The sequence below is a fragment of the Giraffa tippelskirchi genome, chromosome 5, assembly GCF_054371585.1.
Source record: "Giraffa tippelskirchi isolate mGirTip1 chromosome 5, T2T-mGirTip1v1.2.pri, whole genome shotgun sequence".
Lineage (NCBI taxonomy): Eukaryota > Metazoa > Chordata > Mammalia > Artiodactyla > Giraffidae > Giraffa > Giraffa tippelskirchi.
Window position 1 is genome coordinate 21437144 of NC_137279.1, and position 21831 is coordinate 21458974.

Below are 21831 nucleotides of genomic sequence, written 5' to 3' on the forward strand. Positions count from 1 at the left end.
CAGTCAACAAAAGCAAGACCAGGAGCTGACTGTGGCTCAGATCATGAACTCCCTATTACCAAATTCAGAATTCAATTGAAGAAAGTGGGGAAAACCACTAGACCATTCAGGTATGACCTAAATCAAATCCCTTACAATTATACAGTGGAAGTGACAAATAGATTCAAGGGATTAGATCTGATAAACAGAGTGCCTTAAGAACTATGGACGGAGGTTCATGACATTGTACAGGAGACAGGGATCAAGACAATCCCCAAGAAAAAGAAATACAGAAAGGCAAAATGGTTGTCTGAGGAGGCCTTACAAATAGCTGTGAAAAGAAGAGAAGCAAAAGGCAAAGGAGAAAAGGAAAGATATACCCATTTGAATGCAGAGTTCCAAAGAATAGCAAGGAGAGATAAGAAAGCCTTCCTTAGTGATCAATGCAAAGAAATAGAGGAAAACAATAGAATGGGAAAGACTAGAGATCTCTGCAAGAAAATTAGAGATACCAAGGGAACATTTCATGCAAAGATGGGCTCAATAAAGGACAGAAATGGTATGGACCTAATAGAAGCAGAAGTTATTAAGATGAGCTGGCAAGAATACACAGAAGAATTGTACAAAAAAGATGTTCATGACCCAGATAACCACAATGGTGTGATCACTCACCTAGAGTCAGACATCCTGGAATGTGAAGTTAAGTGGGCCTTAGGAAGCATCACTATGAACAAAGCTAATGGAGGTGAGGCAATTCCAGCTGAGCTATTTCCAAGATAGCTGTGAAAGATAATGCTGTGAAAGTGCTGCACTCAATATGCCAGGAAATTTGGAAAACTCAGCAGTGGCCACAGGACTGGAAAAGGTCAGTTTTCATTCCAGTCCCTAAGAAAGGCATTGCCAAAAGATGCTCAAACTACCACACAATTATACTCATCTCACACACTAGCAAAGAAATGCTCAAAATTCTCCAAGCTAGGCTTCAACAGTATGTGAACCATGGACTTCCAGATGTTCAAGCTGGTTTTAGAAAAGGCAGAGGAACCAGAGATCAAATTGCCAACATCTGTTGGATCATCGAAAAAGCAAGAGGGTTCCAGAAAAACATCTACTTCTGCTTTATTGACTATGCCAAAACCTTTGACTGTGTGGATCACAACAAACTGTGGAAAATGGGAATACCAGACCACGTGACCTGCCTCCTGAAAAATCTGTATGTAGGTCAAGAAGCAACAGTTAGAACTGGACACGGAACAAGAGACTGGTTCCAAATCAGGAAAGGGGTACATCAAGGCTGTATATTGTTACCTTGCTTATTTAACTTATATGCAGAGTACATCATGAAAAACACTGGAGTGGATGAAGCACAAGCTGGAATCAAGATTTACGGGAGAAATATCAATAACCTCAGATATGCAGATGACACCACCCTTATGGCAGAAAGCGAAGAAGAACTAAAGAGCCTCTTGATGAAAGTGAAAGAGGAGAGTGAAAAAGTTGGCTTAAAACTCAACATTCAGAAAACTAAGATCATGGCATCTGGTCTCATCACTTTATGGGAAATAGATGGGGAAACAGTGGAAACAGTGTCAGACTTTATTTTTGGGGGCTCCAAAATCACTGCAGATGGTGACTGTAGCCATGAAATTAAAAGATGCTTGCTCCTTGGAAGAGAAGTTATGACCAACCTAGATAGCATATTAGAAAGCAGAGACATTACTTTACCAACAAAGGTCTGTCTAGTCAAAGCTATGGTTTTTCCAGTAGTCATGTATGGATGTGAGAGTTGGAGTATAAAGAAAGCTGAGCACTGGAGAATTGATGCTTTTGAACTGTGGTGTTGGAGAAGACTCTTGAGAGTCCCTTGGACTGCAAGGAGATCCAACTAGTTCATCCTAAAGGAAATCAGTCCTGAATATGCATTGGAAGGACTGATGCTGAAGCTGAAACTCCAATACTTTGGCCACCTGATGTGAAGAACTGACTCATTTGAAAAGACCCTGATCCTGGGAAAGATTGAAGGTGGGAGAAGAAGGGGACAACAGGGGATGAGATGGTTGGATGGCATCACCGACTCAATGGACATGAGTTTGAGTAAATTCCAGGAGTTGGTGATGGACAGGGAGGTCTGGCGTGCTGCAGTCCGTGGGGTCGCAAAGTTGGACATGATTGAGTGACTGAAGTGAACTGTTGTGATTCAGTAGAGTTTGCCAGAAGGCACCAGAAGTAGGCAAAAGGGTTGGTATTATCAGCATACACTAAAATCTCTGCCAACAGTCCCCCAGCACAACCAGTACAAAATAGCAAGTCCTGCCTCATGAAAGGTTAATTGCAGAGGTCACCACCTGTGAGAAACATACCAAAGGACTCAGAATGGCCTAGGTGACAATCCTTTAGGAAGCATTCAAGTTAAGTTATTATGGACCCGCCTCTGTCTCATGATTTCAGATATTTCCTTTTGAATAGTCAAAGGGCCTCTCTTAGAATATTCTTACTGTCTGTTCCATACTTGGAGTCAGTCACCTTGGCAGGGATCTTAAAATTGTCCCATCACCTCCATACAGCTCCTGCCCCAAGGTGCTCTGATTGCTGAATTCATACATTTGCACTCTAGGTGAACAAAATGGCATGGTGTACATGGAAAGCCTCTGGCAAGGTGTCTGGGTCCAGAAGTTCAGCATCACATGGGATAAGGGAAATGTAGCATGGGTTCCCTTGAGTCATCCTGTTGGCTGGACTAGGACCAGTCAGAAGAAAGCAGGGCCTCTCTGTGGTGTCTGCCTGCTCCTTAGCATGGTATGTAGTTTGCAATTCGCAACCTCCCAAGGAATCCATAGTAGTCATACTAGTGCCTCTAATTAGCAGAATCTAACTGGAAACTATCTTTTAAGTAAGTCTGAAAGATACTATTTTAGGCTCTACAATCTTAAGTAGCGAGAAGAGCTGAGAATGGCAACAAAGGTACAAAGTTTAATAAATAATACCTGGTACAGCTACTCCTTTGGATTTGTAGTGTCCAAACACACCCTTATATCCATATCTAGCTCCTAAATAACAGCAATATCAGAATCATGCATTCATCTAACAGTATGCATTTATGTATTATATGAATAAAGAGTTATTCTACCTCTCCCCCAAAAAGGGAGATAAGAATTCCATGTTTCCATGTAGGAAAGATATTTGCCCTTTCCTGGCACAGCCAAAATTTCCTTTGATATCCTGTACTCTAAAGACTAAATAATAATTACTACCAATATACTATGTATAAGATGGTGGGGAAGAGAGACCATCATCAAGGTGGCATAAATCATTTCTGCTCACATTCTCTTGGCCAGAACGAGTCACTTAGGTCAGAACCCAGATACAACCAGCTGAAAGAAAAATGAAGATTGTTTGGTGAACAATAGCATTGCCTCTGTCATACTAAGAGTGCAGAGTATTTTAGCAAAGAGGAACTTCTGATTAAACATATGTATTTATCTCTTATTTCCTCAACCTTGGAATAAGCCTCTAAAATGACAATAAAGGAATAAAAAATGAAAAGGTAGAAGTTGAGAAGGGTGAAGAGAATGTATGACAAATAATGAGAGACAGTAACAAAATGTGGACATGATGATCTGATGAGTTAGATGAAAAAATGGTAAATGTTTGAAAAGAAGACAACAAAGAGAAAATAGACGATATTCCCACCCACCCCCAGCCCTGCTGTATTGAAGACACGCAAGTGCGTGGATTAAGTTTAGTCACAGTAAAAATGTATAACAATCCTAAAACCTCAGCAGCATGCAGGAACCTTCTGTCATTCACACGTCTGAAGATTAGCTGGATTGCTCATGCATTTGTGGGTGGCCTGGGGGCATTTCTCAAGGCTGGGTTGGGCTGGGGCTCCTTCAGCAGAGGAGGCTGTGCTCCATGTCCTCTTCTCGAGGCCAGTTTACTAGCGCAGTCATGCCTTTCCCTGCCGAGGGCAGAGGCCTGGGAGCACAGGGGACAATTCTAGACCCCCTAAGGATGGAGCTCTGAGCTGGAATGCTCACTCAGATCTCATTGTATTGGCCAAAGCAAGTCATATAACCCAGCCTAACTTTAAGGGATGAAGAAGAGACTCTTTGGTGAGAGGAGCTGTGGCAAGGTCATGTGGCAAAGGCTGTAGATCAAGGGAGGGGAGAAAAGAATTAGGTCCATTTACTGCAGCAGAACTGGGAGGAGCAGCTAAAAATGAGAGAACTGCCTTGAAGTCCTGTGAAGAGCAGTTAGACCCCCAGATTTTCCTCCAGCCCCATGAACAGCAGAGGTGATTGCTAACACAAGGGAGGGAGTAAAAGCGTGCATTTTGAAAAGTAAGGCATCAGCCTCCTTTCCCTATTTATTTCCCAGAACTCTAGGAGGTCTGGAGAAGAAATCAGTAGTCTTTTCTGGAGAAACTAAATAAACCCCGAGATAAGAGCTACAGATAATGCTCACTTGGGGTTGAATTTATGGAGGTACATGAAGGAAATTTTGAAAATAAGCAATTATTAATTATACATAACTATGTAATTAATCAACAGGTGCAATTATTTAATTAAATGAATAATAAATTATGAAATGAGTTAATAACAAGATATCTATAAATTATATATACAATAAATTTTAAATAGGAATGAATTAGCGATGAAGTGGCATCAGCCTATGAAAACAATTCTCTCAAGAGGTGGATATGCGGAATGAGGTGGTAAATGGAGGACTGTGTGTGTTTAACACTTTATAAGTCTATTTTACTGTCTTTTTAATAGCACGCTGATTTATAAGCACATGGAAGTATGCTACACAAGGGGAAAAAATCCCCCAATTATAAGTAGATTTTGTTCTTGTTATTGGATCATCAAAAATGAAAATAAATCTTGCCAGTAATGGAAAAAACCAAAGTCTATTTCGTGATGCAGAAGCAATAGGGCATAAATGAAGGCTGAAAAATGTTAGGTAGTTCTGGAGAGTTCAAGAGCCTCAGGAACACTGATCTCTATTCGGGAATTTAGAGATTCATAAATGTTTCTGTTTGTTACTTTGCAGCATCATGGATTTATTTTACACACACACACACACACGCACGCACGCACGCACGCACACACACACACACACACACACGCTTCTCAGGTGGAACCAGTGGTAAAGAACTCGCCTGCCAGTGCAGGAGACTTAAGAGATATGGGTTCGATCTCAGGGTCAGGAAGATCCCCTGGAAGAGAGCATGGCAACCCACTCCAGTATTCTTGCCTGGAGAATCCCATGGACCGAGGAGCCAGGTGGGCTACAGTCCACATACACATACACACACACACACACACACACACATATACACACATAGGGAGCGTGAAATCAATATATAAAATGCTAGTAATGATAATATTTATGTGGTGGAATGAGTGATTTTGTTCATAATGGTTTTCTGTACTTTCTAAATGTTATACAATAAGCCTGCATGAATTTCAAATCTGGGGGGAAATGTTATCTATCTCCCTATTTATTTATTTTATTCATAAAATAGATGTTCCTAGAAGGGCAGTTTGACTACCAAGAAAGTGGTGCTTTAACTGAGCTGGCATAATTTAAAATACCCTGCCTTTTTTAGGAATGATCTGCCTGAGGGGATGAATGGCTGGCTTAACAGAATCCTGAAAGAGAACCCCTCCATCTCTCCCCTTCGCCTGCTCCTCTCCCTGCCTCGTGCCCTTTCCTCCCCGCATCACAGTTGTCTCAGCCTTCCTTTCACTGTTTCACATGTTTTGTCTCTCACTCCCTCAGGCTATTTTTGGTTCGCCCCCTCCCACAGCCTGATCTATTTTCATGTAAGGAACATGATTTCTGAGAGTCCTGTTTCATTCTTTCTGGTCCCCCTGTGGACTGGCCTAAATGCAGGTTGTCAGAGAATTCTGTTGCACCAACTGCAGGGAATGGATTAAATTAGTAATAGAGCATTCTCTCTCAGGGCCCAGGAAAAAAATGCAAATAGACCAGCTATGTAGTCTTAGCTCCCTATGACTCCACTCTGCTGGGCTTCAGCCCCGGACTGCCTCTAATTCTCAGGCTCTCTGGCCTCCCTCTTGAGCTCTTACACCAAATGGACTTGGATAAGAAACTCTACCCCTGATTAGCTGTGTGAGGAAGTTCTTAGGCTCCCTATGTCTAGGAGTCCTTTTTTGTAAGATGGGCATAATTACACCCATCTCACTGACAGCTGCTCCAGTCAGAAGAGGGATTCAGCAAATGGCCATTCCCATCCTTTCACCCAGCTTCTTCTGTCCCGGTTTAGTTTAACTAGCATGCTCCTGTGCTCCTGTCACAACCTAAGGGGTGCCCTGCCTTCATCTCCAGAATTGTGTCAGGGCTAAGCTCAGAAAGAAACTAAGGATCCTAAGGGAATGACAGTAGAGAGCTTCTCTGTTAAGGGACTCTTTCTCAGTTAAAACAAACATCTAACAACCTCCCTATGTCCCACACTTCCCTGAATGATCTTAGACATTTACTTACCCACGTACTAGGATAAGTTCTTTTTTATTTTGACCTTGTTTAAACTTCAAGCAACCTTGTTGAGACAGCACCAGTCTGATAGAAAAGAAGGTGAAGCTCAGAAAGGTTGCTCAAAGCCCAGTTGCTATAAGTTTTAGAGACATGGTTTGATCCTGCAAGAAATCTATAGTCTGTGTAAGCTCTTAGGTAGATTCACCTGCCTGGATTTTACTGCAGTTTCCTGTGCCTGTTGCAAGTTGAGCCACAATAGGAAACTGAGTTTAAAGATACTAATTAATCCAAAACATTGACATCTCTTCAGTTATTAACCTGTTCTCTTTGAAAAGTCTCTTCCTTCTCTTTGTTTCTTATTTGTTACCTTCCTCTTAATACCAACTCATTGGAAAAAAAACCCTGATGATGGGCAAGATTGACGGCAAGAGGAGATGGGGGTGATAAATTGTGACATTGGATTGGCTTTTCAGGATTATCAAGGGATTTATCCATTCATCTGTTCACACCTTATACATTCACCAGCCAATGGTGTGCAGGGAACTGTATGAGACACTAAAGATATTGATGAGCTCATAGTCTGTAAATTGCTATGACATACTCCAGTGGTGGGGACGGGGAGCATCATGGAATGTGAACTCTCTCCAGGCTGAGAGAAGATACATTATATAGGAAGAATTCAGCTGCAAGTACCAGAAAACTCAATTCAAATCGAGTTAAACAATAAGAAAATCATCTCTCACAAAACACAACATCCAAGTCATGGAAAGCAAAAATTATAGTCTGACCAGGGTACCGGTTCCATTTCTCTGTTATTCTCTCAGCTCTGCCCTCTTTTCAAGGCTGAATGTGACCTCAGCTTCCCTAACTGGCTGCAAGATAATGGCCAGCAGCTTCTTTGTATCCAGTAGGAATGTCAGAAAAAAATTCTACTTCAAATGTGGAAAAACATTTCTTTCCTTCAGTCATTTCAGATCATATACCCGCTCTAAGGACAATAACAGTCATCTGAAACATTGATGGGGAGGAGGATTATCATGATGGGTTTTTAAACTGAAAAGTTCCCTTCCCTGAAGTAAACTTTTCATGAGTCATATTCATGGTTTCCCAGGTGGCTCAGTGGCAAAGAAGATGCCTGCCAATGCAGGAGATGTGGGTTCGACCCTAGGGTTGGGGAGATCCCCTGGAGGAAGAAAAGGCTACCTGCTCCAGTATTCTTGCCTCGAAAATCCCATGGACAAAGGAGCCTGGCGGGCTATAGTCCATGGGGCCTCCAAGAGTCAGATACCACTCAGTGACTGAGCACACGCGTGCATGCTGTAGGAAGTGACATAAAGGAGGAAGAAAGTAGATGCCGGGTGGGTAACCCACAAAGTTCGCAGCAGTAGGATTCAGAGGGAAAATGACATCTGAGCTGGGTATTAATAATAAACAAGAGTTCGTGAGACGAAGAAGGGTCAGAGTGTGTTTTCAGAGAAGAAGACAGCTGTGCTTTTGCCCAAGGACCAGACACCCTGGACTCCTGTGGTGGCAGCTATGTGGCAGCAAAGTGGAAGGAGGCAAAGAGGGCTTAAAAGAGGTGGGGACAATCTAGGAATGGTCTTGCATCCCATGTAAGGTTTCAGATTTCAGTCTGTAGGTAATGGAGAAACAGTGTCAGTTTTTGTTTTATAGCAGGTAATGTGGGGTAAAACTTCCCTCAGGCTGATTAGCTCCATAAACTGGAGCATAGAAGAATGGTGAGACTAGCAGCAAAAAGATTGTAGAAAGTTTCAGGTAGAAGATATTGTGTTCCTAGCTACATCACGCTGGACATGGATGCAGGGTTAAAAAGTAAAGGGCCCTGTGTGAGGTTACATTTCATCCTGAAGTCCCTAGTCAGGGTCACTGATACACTGAAGTGAATTGACTGTGATGACTGGGTGGCAGAGTGAGGCTAGTTGGGCACATATCACACCCCACAACCCAGGAGGCCAGAGCCCTCTGTGTAGGGAGGGATGAGAGGTTTGCATTCAACTTCCTTACTTCCTGGGCTTACCTAGGTTCTGTCATGTTCATTCTTTGCACAGACTCCCAAGTTATTAATAATTCGTGGTCTCAGAAAGTGATGGAGACAGCCTCTGCACCTCAGTGGAGCATGGAGTTCATTGCTCTGTTTCATGGTTGGATGTTTCTTCTCTTCACTTTCACTCTGACACTGGCAAGTTCCTGATCTTGTTACCAGAGGCAGAGGCTGTTTCTGCAATTCCTGAGCTGATGTAACAGGTGGTTAGGAAGGGTCTGTGAGTTGAGGATTGGGTCAGTTAGATCGTTTCTCAGGCAAAACCCACTGCCACTGGGTAACAGAGAAGACTCTCATCTTCTCGGGACTCATGGTCTGCATAGAGGTGCCAAGTCTGGAATATTGTTCCTTGGTGGTCTTCTATTTTAGAATTCTAAGTACTCTGGAATTTTTTTCCCACCCTAATAACCGAGCAGCTCCTACAACTCTACTCTAGGAGGGAAATTTGATGGCAAGAAATTTACTAACTGGGATGGGAGTAGTGTCCTACCCATGGTATAGCAGGGGTTCCCTAGTGACGCAGCAGTAAAGAATCTGCCTGCAGTGCAGGAGCCTCAGAAGATGTGGGTTTGATCCCTGGGTCAGGAAGATCCCCTGGAGAAGGGAATGGCAACCCGCTCCAGTATTGTTGCCTGGAGAGTCCCATGGACAGAGGAGCCTGGCAGGCTACAATCCATAGGGTCCCAAAGAGTCAGACATGACTGAAGCGACTTAGCACACCCGTGGTATAGCAGCAAGATGGGGTGCTCACCTTACTTCATATCTTCTCTGAGGTGGATCAGTCCTGCTGGCATACAAACAGTCTATGTTGTCTCACATGGTAAAAACAACAATCCAAATGAATGCCTCCTAGACCACTTGGACTCTCCAGCTGCCACTCCATTCCTCTTTTTCCTTCCATAGGAAATGATTCCAAAGAGTTGTGCAGATTCTGCTTCTACTTCCTTGCTCCTCATTTTCTCCTTAATCCACTCCAATCTGGCTTCTCTGCCCGTATGGGAACTATCCCTATCAGGACATCAGTCATTTCAATCTGAGAAAGCACCATGGTCAGTTCTCAATCTCATTGCTTAATCTCTTGGAACATTTGACGTTTCTGCACATTTCTCTTTTTTGAACCATTTTCCACTTAGCTTTCATGTCAACGAACTTTTTGGACCATCTGCCTACATCACTGGCCACTTCTTGATCTCCTTGGCTCTACACTTCTAGTTTAATTGACTCCTACAAGTTGGGAGTGTCCCAGGTCTCAGTTGACAGCTTTCCTTCTTATACGTTCTCGCTCCCTGTGGATGAGCTCATGCAGCTCCATGGCTTTAAACATGATTCCTATGCTGAGGACTCAAAAATGTACCCCTGCAGTCCTGAGCATCATTCTTGTGTATCCAACCACCTCTAACAGCCTCCATGAGATATCTATGAAGCCACTTGTGATATTGTCTGTCATCTGCTGTATAATACTGCAGCCGAGAAAGAGTTCTCCAACAGTTGCTTCAAGGTAAAGGCAGTCGCTCTAATCAGGACTGTGCACTACAGCTGGCTTCATTACAGAGAGGCCATTCTCCAGAGGCAGCTCCTACAAGCACTTCAGCTATCTTTAACTCTGATCAACACCAGACATTTTGCTAATTAGCATGCTGAAGTCAAAACTGGGTTTTCATTTGTGAAATTAGTGGCTTGTTAATCAGCATAATGGATGTTAGAAATGGGCTTTCATAGGTCAAATTAGAGGTAATCAAGATATGGGAATTGGCTGAAATATTTTAGGGACATTCTCTGTCCATATGAAAACAAGATATAAATGTCTAACAAAGCTGATAGGCTGTCCCTTTATGGATAGGACCTGATTCTTACAATCAGTTCGCAAGCAGTTCTGTTTGCAGCCATTAGAGCAAAGGATTTCTGGATGTCTGACTGCCCTGAAACATGGTCTTCTGCAGGGTGAACACCCCACGCAATGCAGGCCTTGGAGTACTGGGAGGCCAGTGAGTTGGGACTACATCAGGCTTACAAAGCAGGTGTATAAATTGCTTTATGCCTCCTTGTTATGTCTGCATACAGGGTAAAATCTGATCTGAGCCTGCTTTCATTATAACTTGGTAATGAGGTTGCTGATTTATCCATTGCAGCTTTTCTGAGTTTATAGTTGTGTACCGCAGTGAACCTAAGAGTTGTGCATTATCAGACTGGTTTATGCCAGGTTTCAATAGAGCTCAAACATAACATGGCCAAAATAGAGCTCTTTATTCAGCACCACCCTCCACAGTAAACGTTCTGTGCTCTCCCTCAGGTTTCCCCTCCACAGTAAATGGCACCAGAATTCACACAGTTGCTCTGGCCCAAACACAGCACCTTGCCTCACACCCACAGCCTATCCACCAATGGGTTGTCTGGACCCTACCTTCAAAGAATATCCTCAGCTTGTGCACTTTTCTCTGTGTTCACAGCTCATCTCTGCTCTCTAATTCTGCAACAACCTCCTAACCCATCTTCCTGTTTCTACTCTTGCCTTTGGTCTGTTCCCAGAGGCCTGCCAGAGAGTTTGTCTAAGATATCAAGGAGATCACATTACTCTCCTATTCTAACCCCTGCAACGTTTCCTATCACACTCAGAATAAAATCCCAACATGTTATTGTGTCCTTTAAGATCCCTTGTAATCAGCCCCCTAACCACCTCTTCAACCTCATCTTCTCCCACTCTTACCTCACTCCACACTCACAGTCTTCACACTTCCCTCTATTCCTTTAACGTCTCAAACTCCTTCCTGTGTCACGGCCTTTGTGTTTGCTGCTTTCTTATCAGAAGTGCTCTTTCTCTGCATCTTCGTGTTTCCTCTTCGGAGAGGGCTTTCTCACCAACCACCTTGTCTAAAATGGCCCATTCCCATCATTTTCTCTCCTGCTGCCTGCTTTACTTTTATTCTTAACATATACATATGTCTCATGAAATGATATAATAGATCTCTGTTGTCAAATATATTGTGATCTATTTCCTCCATGAGGGCAGAGACTACACTGACACTTTATTAACTGCAACCCCCAGTGAAGATAACAGTAGTACGCACATAGGAAATAAATATTCCTTAAACCTTTGTGGAATGAATTAATGGCTCCAATATTCTGACATACTTCTCCCCTGTTATAATGTCCAAACCCATTGCAATGAGAAAGGCAATTGGGATGAGATGTCTTTTTGTGAGATATGCTAATATTCACCCAATAATTGATGAAACTAAACGTTTTTACTTGCCTTCTATCAATCAGACCCTGTAGTAGGTAAGGATGCAACTGTGAGCAAACCAGACACACTTTCTACCTTCATGGGACTTACCATCCTGTGGGAATTATAAATGTTAAACAGCAACAAGTAATTATGCTGTTGCTGAGGAGAGGTATAGAGTACTGAGAGAACGGTAATAGAACATTATAAAAGCTAGTTAGAAGTAGCATGTCTGAAGAGATGACTTTATGCTGAGGCCTGCAGGATGAAAATGAGCAGTAAAGGGTAAAGAGTATGTCAAGGGAAAAGATTCTGAGGCAGGAAAGAGATAAGCTTGCTCAGAGGACTAAATGACCTACATGGCTGGAGGGCTGTGACTGAGGGGTAGGAGCCTCATTTAACAGCTAGAAATGAAAAGAGAAGCAGAGCTGGATAACCGGGGCTTACCCACAATGGGTATTATATTTTATATTAATTGTAAAACATTGAAATATTTTGGATTTAGTGAAATCATTCTGTTGTAAAAATTTCTGTGAAGGCTAGGTGAAAAAAAGGATGGGTGTGAGGTTGGGATCAGAAAGAAAGCAAGGAAGGTGAGTTAAAAAGTTAGAAGGTGAGTGCGATGTTTGAACTGGAAATGATGGAGGCTTGAACAAAAGTGGAGGCCAGGGAAGGGCAAGATGTAGTCACATTAGAGATAGATTTTGGAGGTAGAATCAATAGGAGCTGGAGAAGAATGGAATGTGGGTACCCAGGGCTAGGGACGTGACAGATCATCAAAAAAAAAAAATATGTGATCAAATTGAAACTGGGGGGAAGGCAGAAAAAAAAAAAAGATTTCCCAAATTTTTGGATTTCACAACAAGGAGGAAGGGTATTGTTTCCAGAGAAGATGGGGAAGAAGCTTGGAGAGGAAAATTCACTTCTGATTTGAACGTATAAAGTACAAGATGGCTATTGCTCATCGTGTTATGTTGACAGTTGAATACGCAAGTGGGGAGAAGAGAAGTATGAACTGGAGATTGCAATTTTGTTTCCATAAGAATATAGATTTATTTGTGGCTATGAAATGAAGGTCAACACCTAGGAAAGACTAGAGAAGAAGATACAGGCCCGAAAGAGGTGCTGGGGAAGTCTAACAGCCTCGGTCAAGTAGAAGAGGAGAGACATGGGGCGAAATTTGACAAAGGTGGATAAGAGGAAATCCGGGACTGTGTGATATCCTGGGGACAAAAGAGGAAAATATTTCTAGTGGGAAGTTTGTCAGGTTGAATACTGGTACACTCCAAAAGATGAGAAGAGATCAGTGTCGATTGCATTTGGCAACATGGAGTTTGTTAACTTTGACAAGAGTAGTTTCAGTTGAGTAATGGAGACAGAATCAGACTTGGGTGAAGAGTAAATTGCAGACACAGAGAGTGGAGGTGGCTTGTGTGGAAAAACCTTTTAGGAAGTTTGTGAAGAGGAGCAGAAAAATGTTGCAATAATAGAGAGGTATGTGGGGTGGAGGAAGACTTACCAATGTTTTTTGTTTTTTAAGATGGGAGGTTATAGAGCTTGCTTTATACTGACAGTACTGTTTCAGTAGAGAGGGAGAGCTTGTGTAGAAAACGAGGGGAGGATGCCTTTGAAACTCGACAAAGAACAGGATCCAAAGTAGAAGCAAAGTGATTAGATGTGGGAAGGAGAAATTTTATTTCACTGATGCAGGGTGTCAAGAGTACTTGCATTTCTTATTTTGTTGCTTAGGCCCCACATCTGAAAATAAGAGATGGTGAATATTCCTATATTCTGAATTAAGGCATGGCATCATTTATGCAGGGTCTAGAAAGAGGCAGACCCAAACCTGTCTTGTCCCATTAGCTCATCAACCAACTCCAGGGAATGTAGGAGAAGTTGGCCGTGAGTTTGGAATCTTGGGAAAGTGTCAATTTCCTCTCCAGACATGAGAGGTCAGGGGGTGTTTTCTTCTCCACTTCAAGTTAATGAGGGAAAGTCTTCATATAATGACCCAAGAAACTTGATATGTATTCCCTGAAGCTTGGAGCACTCAGGGACCTACCTGACTACACCTGAAAAAGTCAAGAGCTGAAAGGTTGCATGAAGTGATTGGTAGCAGCAGAACAAAGGGAGCCTCGTGGAGGATGGCTTGCACTTCCATATTCACCAGATTAAAAATGCTTTTCCCCCCATGGGTCATATGTGCATGCTCAGTTGCTAAGTTATGCCCGACTCTTTGCGACCCCATGGACTGTAACCAGCAGGCTCTTCTGTCCATGGGATTTCCCAGGCAAGAATACTGGAGTGGGTTGATATTTCCTCCTTCAGGGGATCTTCCTTACCCAGGGATCGAACCCACATCTCCTGTGTCTTCTGCCTCAGCAGGCAGATTCTTAACCAGTGAACCACCTGGGAAGCCCTGTCAGTCATATATCAACCTCACAAAAAAGTAGGTAGTCTTAGGATTTCTTAAGAGAAGCTTTCCTAATGGGACACTCTGGAGAAATAAGGTACCATTTCCAAGAGACAAAGTCTGTGCTGATGGGCCAGGATCGTGAAATCATAAGGGAATCATAAAAATCCCTTTGGACAAGATATCTCCCACAGATGCGAAGCCGTGGGTGGGAATTATGTGACAGACACACCCACAAAATTGACTTTTAAGGAAAAGACTCAAATGTGGGCTTCTGATACACAGAGGGCCCTCGTGCCATAATACAAACATACCATCAAAGGAATATTGTGACCTTTTCTCTGATCACTCTTCTCCTGTGTCCAGTCTGTGACGACAGCAGAAATAGGATTTAGAGAGTTGGAAAGAGGTAGAGAAGAAAAAAGTAGAAGAAGACAAAGAATGAAGAAAGTAATCTCAGCCTGCTTCATCCCAGGCTTTTGGACCCAAGTGAGTCTCCAGTTGATGTATAAGGCCAGCAGTGGGACACTTAAATTGGACAAGAAATTGAAGTTTCAATGTCAGACTGGACTGGACTTTCTAAATACTATATAAGTCAGGTTTTTCATTAATGCCTTAGAGTGATGGAAAAAATAAGGACACGCTCAAGAGTCATCCAATGGTGGGGAAAAATAATTCCACAGAGGGAGTAAAGTGGGCAGTGGTGAGAGAACAGAGTTGCTTTCTACCTTCCCCTTTCTCATTCCAGCTGGTTCACTAAACTGAACTGGTTATCATTTACATTTGTTTCTGTCTTAAAACTCTGTGATATTTACATTGTTGCAGTCCAAGTAAAACCTGGGTATGGCAATTTATAAGCATTGCCATATTTCGTGTTTTATCATGTTTTAGACCAGGTTTGGGAGAAGGCAATGGCACCCCACTCCAGTACTCTTGCCTGGAAAATCCCATGGACGGAGGAGCCTGGTAGGCTGCAGACCATGGGGTCGCTAAGAGTTGGACATGACTGAGTGACTTCACTTTCACTTTTCACTTTCATGCATTGGAGAAGGAAATGGCAACCCACTCCAGTATTCTCGCCTGGAGAATCCCAGGGACGGGGGAGCCTGGTGAGCTGCCGTCTATGGGGTCGCACAGAGTCAGACACGACTGAAGCGACTTAGCAGCAGCAGCAGCAGACCAGGTTTGCACGTTGAAAAGCATCCCAAACCTAGAAAAAATGAATGATTCAGGCCAAGAGCAATACAGTGGAGAAGAATAGAACCTGGACAATGCATGGCTCTTAAATGTTTTAGGAACCCTCTGTCGGTCAAATGCCCTAAACATGGAGACCACTGGTGGATGACTTTTATATAAGGTGTTAGATATAACTCTTCCCCTACCCTGGACACTTCAGGCTAACACTGCACCAAATGTGGCCATGGGATGGGCACAAGGGACAAGGCATGAATGAACCCACCTCACATTCTGACATACTAAGCTAATGCCATTTTCTAGGTAGGTGTATAAATATTTTGGAATTTTCCAAATCTATAATTTATAATTTCTTGTCAACATTCTTGGTACAAATAAGAAAGCATCAACCTGTCATTTTCACATTAATAAGAGGATAGATTAGGGACGAAATAGAAAATGTGCTCAACAAGATGCCTTTTCCCATCCTCTGCTGGGTCCTGGTAATGAACACCAACACAAGCCATTTGCTTCAGGAAGGAAACCACTTTTAAAAAGGTTTCTGTTTGACTCATTAAATATTTACCAAGCACCTACTATGTGCAAGCAAATATTAGGAGGTCAGTTTTGACCAGAAGGATCTGAACTCTCCAGTGTACAATTTTGTCATTTGGAATTATGCCTGAGTAGCAATATGCTAGCCTCCAGCAATATCTCATGCCAGCCTAATAAGAGCTTCATCAACCCCCTCTCCCTCCAAAAATGAGAGAAATCGAAAAACAGAATTTCAGGATGAGAATAAACACACACTAGGGGAAAATAAATATAATTTTATTTCATGAAGTGTCTGCTTTCAAAATGATTACCCCAAAATGACCCAGGATTTGTTGTTTTACATAGTGTCTGAAAGTATCACAGAATCTTGGGTGTTGGAAGGGTCCTCAAAGGCCATCCATACTTCACCCCCATGTGGGGCAAGTGTCCTCCTGAGTGCAGGACCCTTTCCATGTTCTCCATTCCACCTAAGCCTTGGCCACTCATGATGATGACAACCTGGTTCTAGTGCCATGAGTAGCCCCAGACCAAGTCCAACCCAATGATGGGATCTAGGAAGATTTGTGATGCTGAGTAAAGGTTAAGGGTCTTTCACAAGACACATGACATGAGTCTGACAGTTGGTCTGTAATCAGGATACAACCACGCTTGTAATGATGTGTTGTAATGAAGGACTTGAGAAGTTAGACCATCATAGAAGTGGTGGTGGCAGTGAGGTCTGACAGCAGGAATCAGAATCTAACTGAGGGTGGAGTCCTGCAATAGATGAGAAAAACCTTCCTGAGACCTGAAAACAAGGTAGGGGCCCAGGATTAGGGAAATGAGTTTCCAAGGGCACAGTAATATCTCTAACAATACTGCCTGGAGGCCAAGTCTTGAACAACCAGTCTCTCTGTTCCTTCTTCAGCACCAGTCCTGGTCTGGGTGTTCTTTGCCTGCTGGTAAAGTTGTCTTCATCATCCAGAAGAGGAGAGATAGGGAACAGTAAGGTCTTCACAGGGGACGGTGAGTTTCCTTCTATGGTAGGAGAAAATCTAATTTTCATGGAATTTTCCTTGAATGGAGTGACTTCTTCAAACACTTTCTTCTTTCAATTTTCATTATTCTATTAATACCTTTTCCTGGTTTGTCTCTTATCTCATTAGATATCCTTTTTACTGATTCTGCCTTCTGTAACTGATCTCTAGATAGTAAAAGTCCCTAAAGCTCAGTTTGGGGGTCTCTTTTATTTCCTGCTATTACTGGTCCCATGAATCATGTCTCATCTATGTGTTGATTTCCAATCTTTATTTCTGCAGCTGTGACCTCTCTTATGAGCTCCAGACTCCTGTATCTGACTTCCTACATGATATATCCCCTTGAGAGTCAATTGAGATTTCAGCACAATATATCCAAAACATAACTCGTAACCCAGTTTAGTGTCCACAATTTGTTCCTCCAAGTATTTCTTCATCTTAATAAGGGTCAGCACCATCCAACTGAATAGTTTAGCCAAAAACCCGAGTCATCCTTAATTCTCTCTTTTCTTCACCAATACCTCCCCTCAACATTGAATTCACCAGCAGCTCCTGCCATTTCTATTTTTAAATGTTTCTGGAATCCATCCATTTTTCTCTTTCTACAGTATTATCAACTTGTTTCAAGCTAGTGGTTTTTGTCCCCTGGAATTCTGCCATAGCATCAACCCCCACACTCCATTCTATGCCCAGTGGCCAGAGTGATCATTCAAAATGTAATTTTGATCATTTTACTTCTTGAACAAATCCTATCCAAAACTTACACAATACATAGTCTCCCATCATACTTGGGGAAAAAACAAAAAAGAGACTGGATGAGCATTATCTATCTACTATCTGACTTCATCTGATTCCCCATTCTCCTCCTTCAGTCGCACTGGCCTACTTTCTTGTCTTCATGAGCTCGAGCTCAATCCTGAGTTGTAGCCTTTCACTGGATGTTGATGCTGCCCAGAAAGCTCTTCCTAAGACTGGCTGCTTCTTGTCATTCTGACTTCAGCATGTCACTTCCTTGGAAGGTCTTCCCCAGCATCCAAGCTAAGGAGTGTGTCCCCCATCTTGTACCCCCCCACCCACTGTCTTTCTTTGTATGCACTCCTTTCCTCATAGTTCTTACTGATACCTAAAGCCATTTATCTTCTTGATTATCTATCTAGTCCTATCACTAGAATATGGACTTCAGGAGAAAAGGAACTTTATCCATCAAGTTCCTCATTAGAGTCCTGTACCTGTACCTAGAAACCATGCTTACTAAAAATAGGCCCTTAATAATTATTTATTGAATAAATATTAACTCTACCTGCATATGACTTTCATTCATTGATCTGCTGGAGATATGTTCAATAAACAATTGTTTCTTCTATGTGATGGCCATTGAAATATTTGGAGGATGCCTTTATTATATATGCAACTATCTGAGTGAGTGTATGTGTCTGTTTGCATGTGTGTTTCTCTGGATGAATATCTGCAAGTATTTAAATCAATCCTAATATGAAAAGATTCCAAGATAGTTCACTATCCAGGTCACCTTCCCCTGGATAAAATTCAAGAGAAGATTCTCCAAAATTAATTCCAATGGTGTCTAAAAATAAATTGAATGACACCAAAAATAGGTAAAGGGGAAAAAAATGCTTTCAGGCTGGGATTAACAGGCAACCCCTGTCCTGGTCTAAAGTATATTTTTCTGTACTGCAGAATGTAAGGCATAGAAAATCTTAAAAGATTTTCTTTACTCTTCTTCTCTATAGCAAATAGCTCTGTCCTTTGGCCCCGAAGAAGTCAGCCTTAAACTTGTAACATTTACTTCCTTCCTTCCTACCTCCCAAGCTCTGATCTAAGAGAGGAGAATTAGAAGACAAGTTCTCTGCTTGTATTTCCAGCCCTAGCCTCTCCTGTGAACTTTCGACTTGTCCATCCAATATCCTATTTGGTATCTCCCCCAGTTGTCTGTTAGGTGCCTCGGATTTGACACATATCCCAACGTGGACTTCTCTTCCTCACCCTAATCCTTTCTGTTCTTTTATTTCCAGTGCCTGTAAATGATACCACCATCCACCTTGTCCTCCAGCCACTAAACTTCAGAGTCATTAGACTCCTTCTTCTTCCTCAATAGTCACACCCAGTTTTCAACTCCAAAGTTTTACCCTTCTCTTCACCTTTATGGTCACAGCCTAGCTCATATCTTCACAGTCTCTTAGCTAGAGCCGCCTGAACCGAGCTCCCCATTTTCCCACCCACTGCTTTGCTCCATTTAACCCTATTCCCCATGTTCCAGCCCCAGTGACTTTCAGTGCAGCTCCTTTATCATGGGATATAAACTTCCTTCCATGGTACCCAAACCTCCTTAAGCCTGGCCCACCTATCTTTCCAGCAGCATCCACCATGTCCTGACTTGCACTTAATTCTAAAAAAACTAACTAGGAATCCTCCCCTAAACACCACATACATTTTTTTCCCACCACATACATAATATAAATATATTTATAAATAAATTATATTTATTTACTTTTTATTTATTGATGATTGCTTTGTAATATTGGTTTGATTTCTGACACCACATACTTCTATCCTCCGTGGCTTATCTTCTCCCTCTACCTGGACTTCCCTTCACACCTTTCTTCACCTGACCAAACTTCAAGGCCTAGAAGAATAGCTACATCTTCAGCAAACCTTTCAAACCCTCTGCCTGGGTCACGCACTCCCCTTTTCTGCTAGGATAGTGTACTGTGTGCTTCTCTGCCTAACTATCTAACATTAGTTATTGAAATTATGTTTTTGCACCACTTGCAAGGCTGAAAACTCCTTCAAGGCAGGAAATGTGTCATAATTATCTTAGTACCTACTCCCCAGGACCCAGCTAAGTCGGCAGCTCATAGTAGGTAGTCCACAAATGTTTGCTGATCCAAAAGATGCTTTAGGAGGGAGAAACATTGAGTTCTAGATATGGCATCTTTACACCTAAGATAACATCAGAACATCCCTACCCTACAAATTATAAGTGTCTGTAGTTCTCCAGAATTCATAGTTTCTAGTATTTCAAACCTTGTATTCAAAAACACTTATCATGACTTCTCCCCGCCACCACAGCAGGATTCAGAGGACTTAGCATATAGTTATAGCACTAACCAGGGTTTCCCAGGTGGCTCAGTGATAAAGAATCCACCTGCAATGCAGGAGATGCGGATTTGATCCCTGGGTAGGGAAGACCCCCTGGAGGAGGGAATGGCAACCCACTCCAGTATTGTTGCCTGGAGAATCCCATGGACAGAGGAGCCCGGCGGGCTACAGTCCATGGGGTCACAAAGAGTCAGACAGACTGTGTAGCAATTGAAGAGCACTAACCACTCTCTTTTACCTTTTTCTCTGTGGTGTGCATGCTAAGTCACTTCAGTCGTGTCCCACTCTTTTCGACCCTATAGACTGTAGCCTGCCAGGCTCCTCTGTCCATGGGATTCTCCAGGCAAGAATACTAGAGCAAGTTGACATTTCCTACTCTAGAGGATCTTCCAGACCTAGGGATGAAAGCCACATCTCTTATGTCTCCTGCATTGGCAGGCCAGGTTCTTTACCAATAGAGCCACCTGGAAAACCCTGTGGCTAAACCTATATTAAATAAGAGGTTGGTAAGATACATGTCCATGGCCTGGGCGATGAAACTTCCCATGATCTAACTGTGGCGAGTTATTAGACAGTAGAGGCTCCAGTGTTCTCTTGTTATTTACGTAACATGTCTTAGTGTCTGCTCCAGTGTTTCCACCTGGAAGACAAAGCTCGGGACTCATTTATCCTTGAAACTCTGAGAGACTTTATCACTATGTCCCACACAGAGAATGGCCTCCATAAATGTGGACTGAATTGAACAGAGACCGCAAAGTGGGACAAAGTTACTTTGAGGTACCACTTTCACTGGCATCCGTCATGGGAAAAAGTGGAGCGACCATTTCCTTCTCGTTACAGTGAGTTTCCTTGTCAAGGGGCTCTTTAAAAGCCAGGTGAAGATAATTGCAAGTCAGCTGGAAGTACTGCCAAGATATGACCTCTGGGAAGGCCTGGAAGACAAGTGGTATTGTGCTGCACGGCTAACACGCAATGTCTAACTGCTGCAAAGTGAAGAATCAATTTGAAATTAAGATGAGGAATGGCATCAAGTACTTACAGTCATAGTGAAGGTCTTTGTGACCAGGCCCTGGGGGAGAGGAGGACCCTTTTCTTCCCTTCTAAGCTTCCCCTTGTGCTGTCAGACTCCAGCTGCTCAGGCCCTCCCATGCTCTAAAATATCTCCTAAGTGAAGCACAGTATCTCTGCCACCTTTTGAATTCAAAAATATGAATCTTCCCCAACATTCACTCATTCATTCATTTGGTCAAAAGTCATCCATTAAATGCAAGTCACAAGTGTAAATTTAAGGAATTTATGGCTGACATTCTTCATGGTATTTCCCATGGATTGTCTGAAGGCACATAAAACATAAAATGAGGATACTAGTCTAAGGGATACATGCAATTAAATTAGAGAAACAAGTGACTCTGAGTTCAAAAAGTTTTCATAGTCTTCAGAGACTCCATAGACTGCTTGAAGAACAAATTCTTGGAGAGTATGAATATTAACTTACTCTTGCCTTCATGTAAGGAATCCCAGTTATGTATAGAAGAGAAACAGTGACTTTTCTGGGAAATAGATCATAGCAAGAATTCTCAAGCTAGTAAAGCCCTATCTCCATAAATCACAAAGGCAATTTGTATGCAGCACTTCCAGAAGACTTAAGAATCATACCTTTGTCCTCCTTGTCCTTAAAGGCAATGAGCACCGTTAAGTTGGTGTTACATAATTGAAACAGAGCCAGATACGGAAACAAAACAACCCTTTACTTTTCATCCTTCTTTTGTTACTTAAAAGCTGACATTAGAAATAT

The 21831-nt window shown here is 42.4% G+C and overlaps 1 long non-coding RNA gene across 7 annotated transcripts in view; it reads left to right on the forward strand.

The window, feature by feature from the left end:
- The window catches only part of LOC145507395 (uncharacterized), a 721493-nt gene that overhangs the window by 559365 nt on the left and 140297 nt on the right, over nt 1-21831 (forward strand). The window contains exon 7 of one of the 7 annotated variants that reach the window (XR_014054817.1): nt 20747-20875. The exons of 5 other annotated variants lie outside the window; for them this stretch is intronic. This is a non-coding gene — a long non-coding RNA (uncharacterized LOC145507395). Of the gene's footprint in view, nt 1-20746; nt 20876-21831 lie in introns of those variants that run through there. One more of the 7 variants, XR_014054809.1, reaches the window with a different exon arrangement.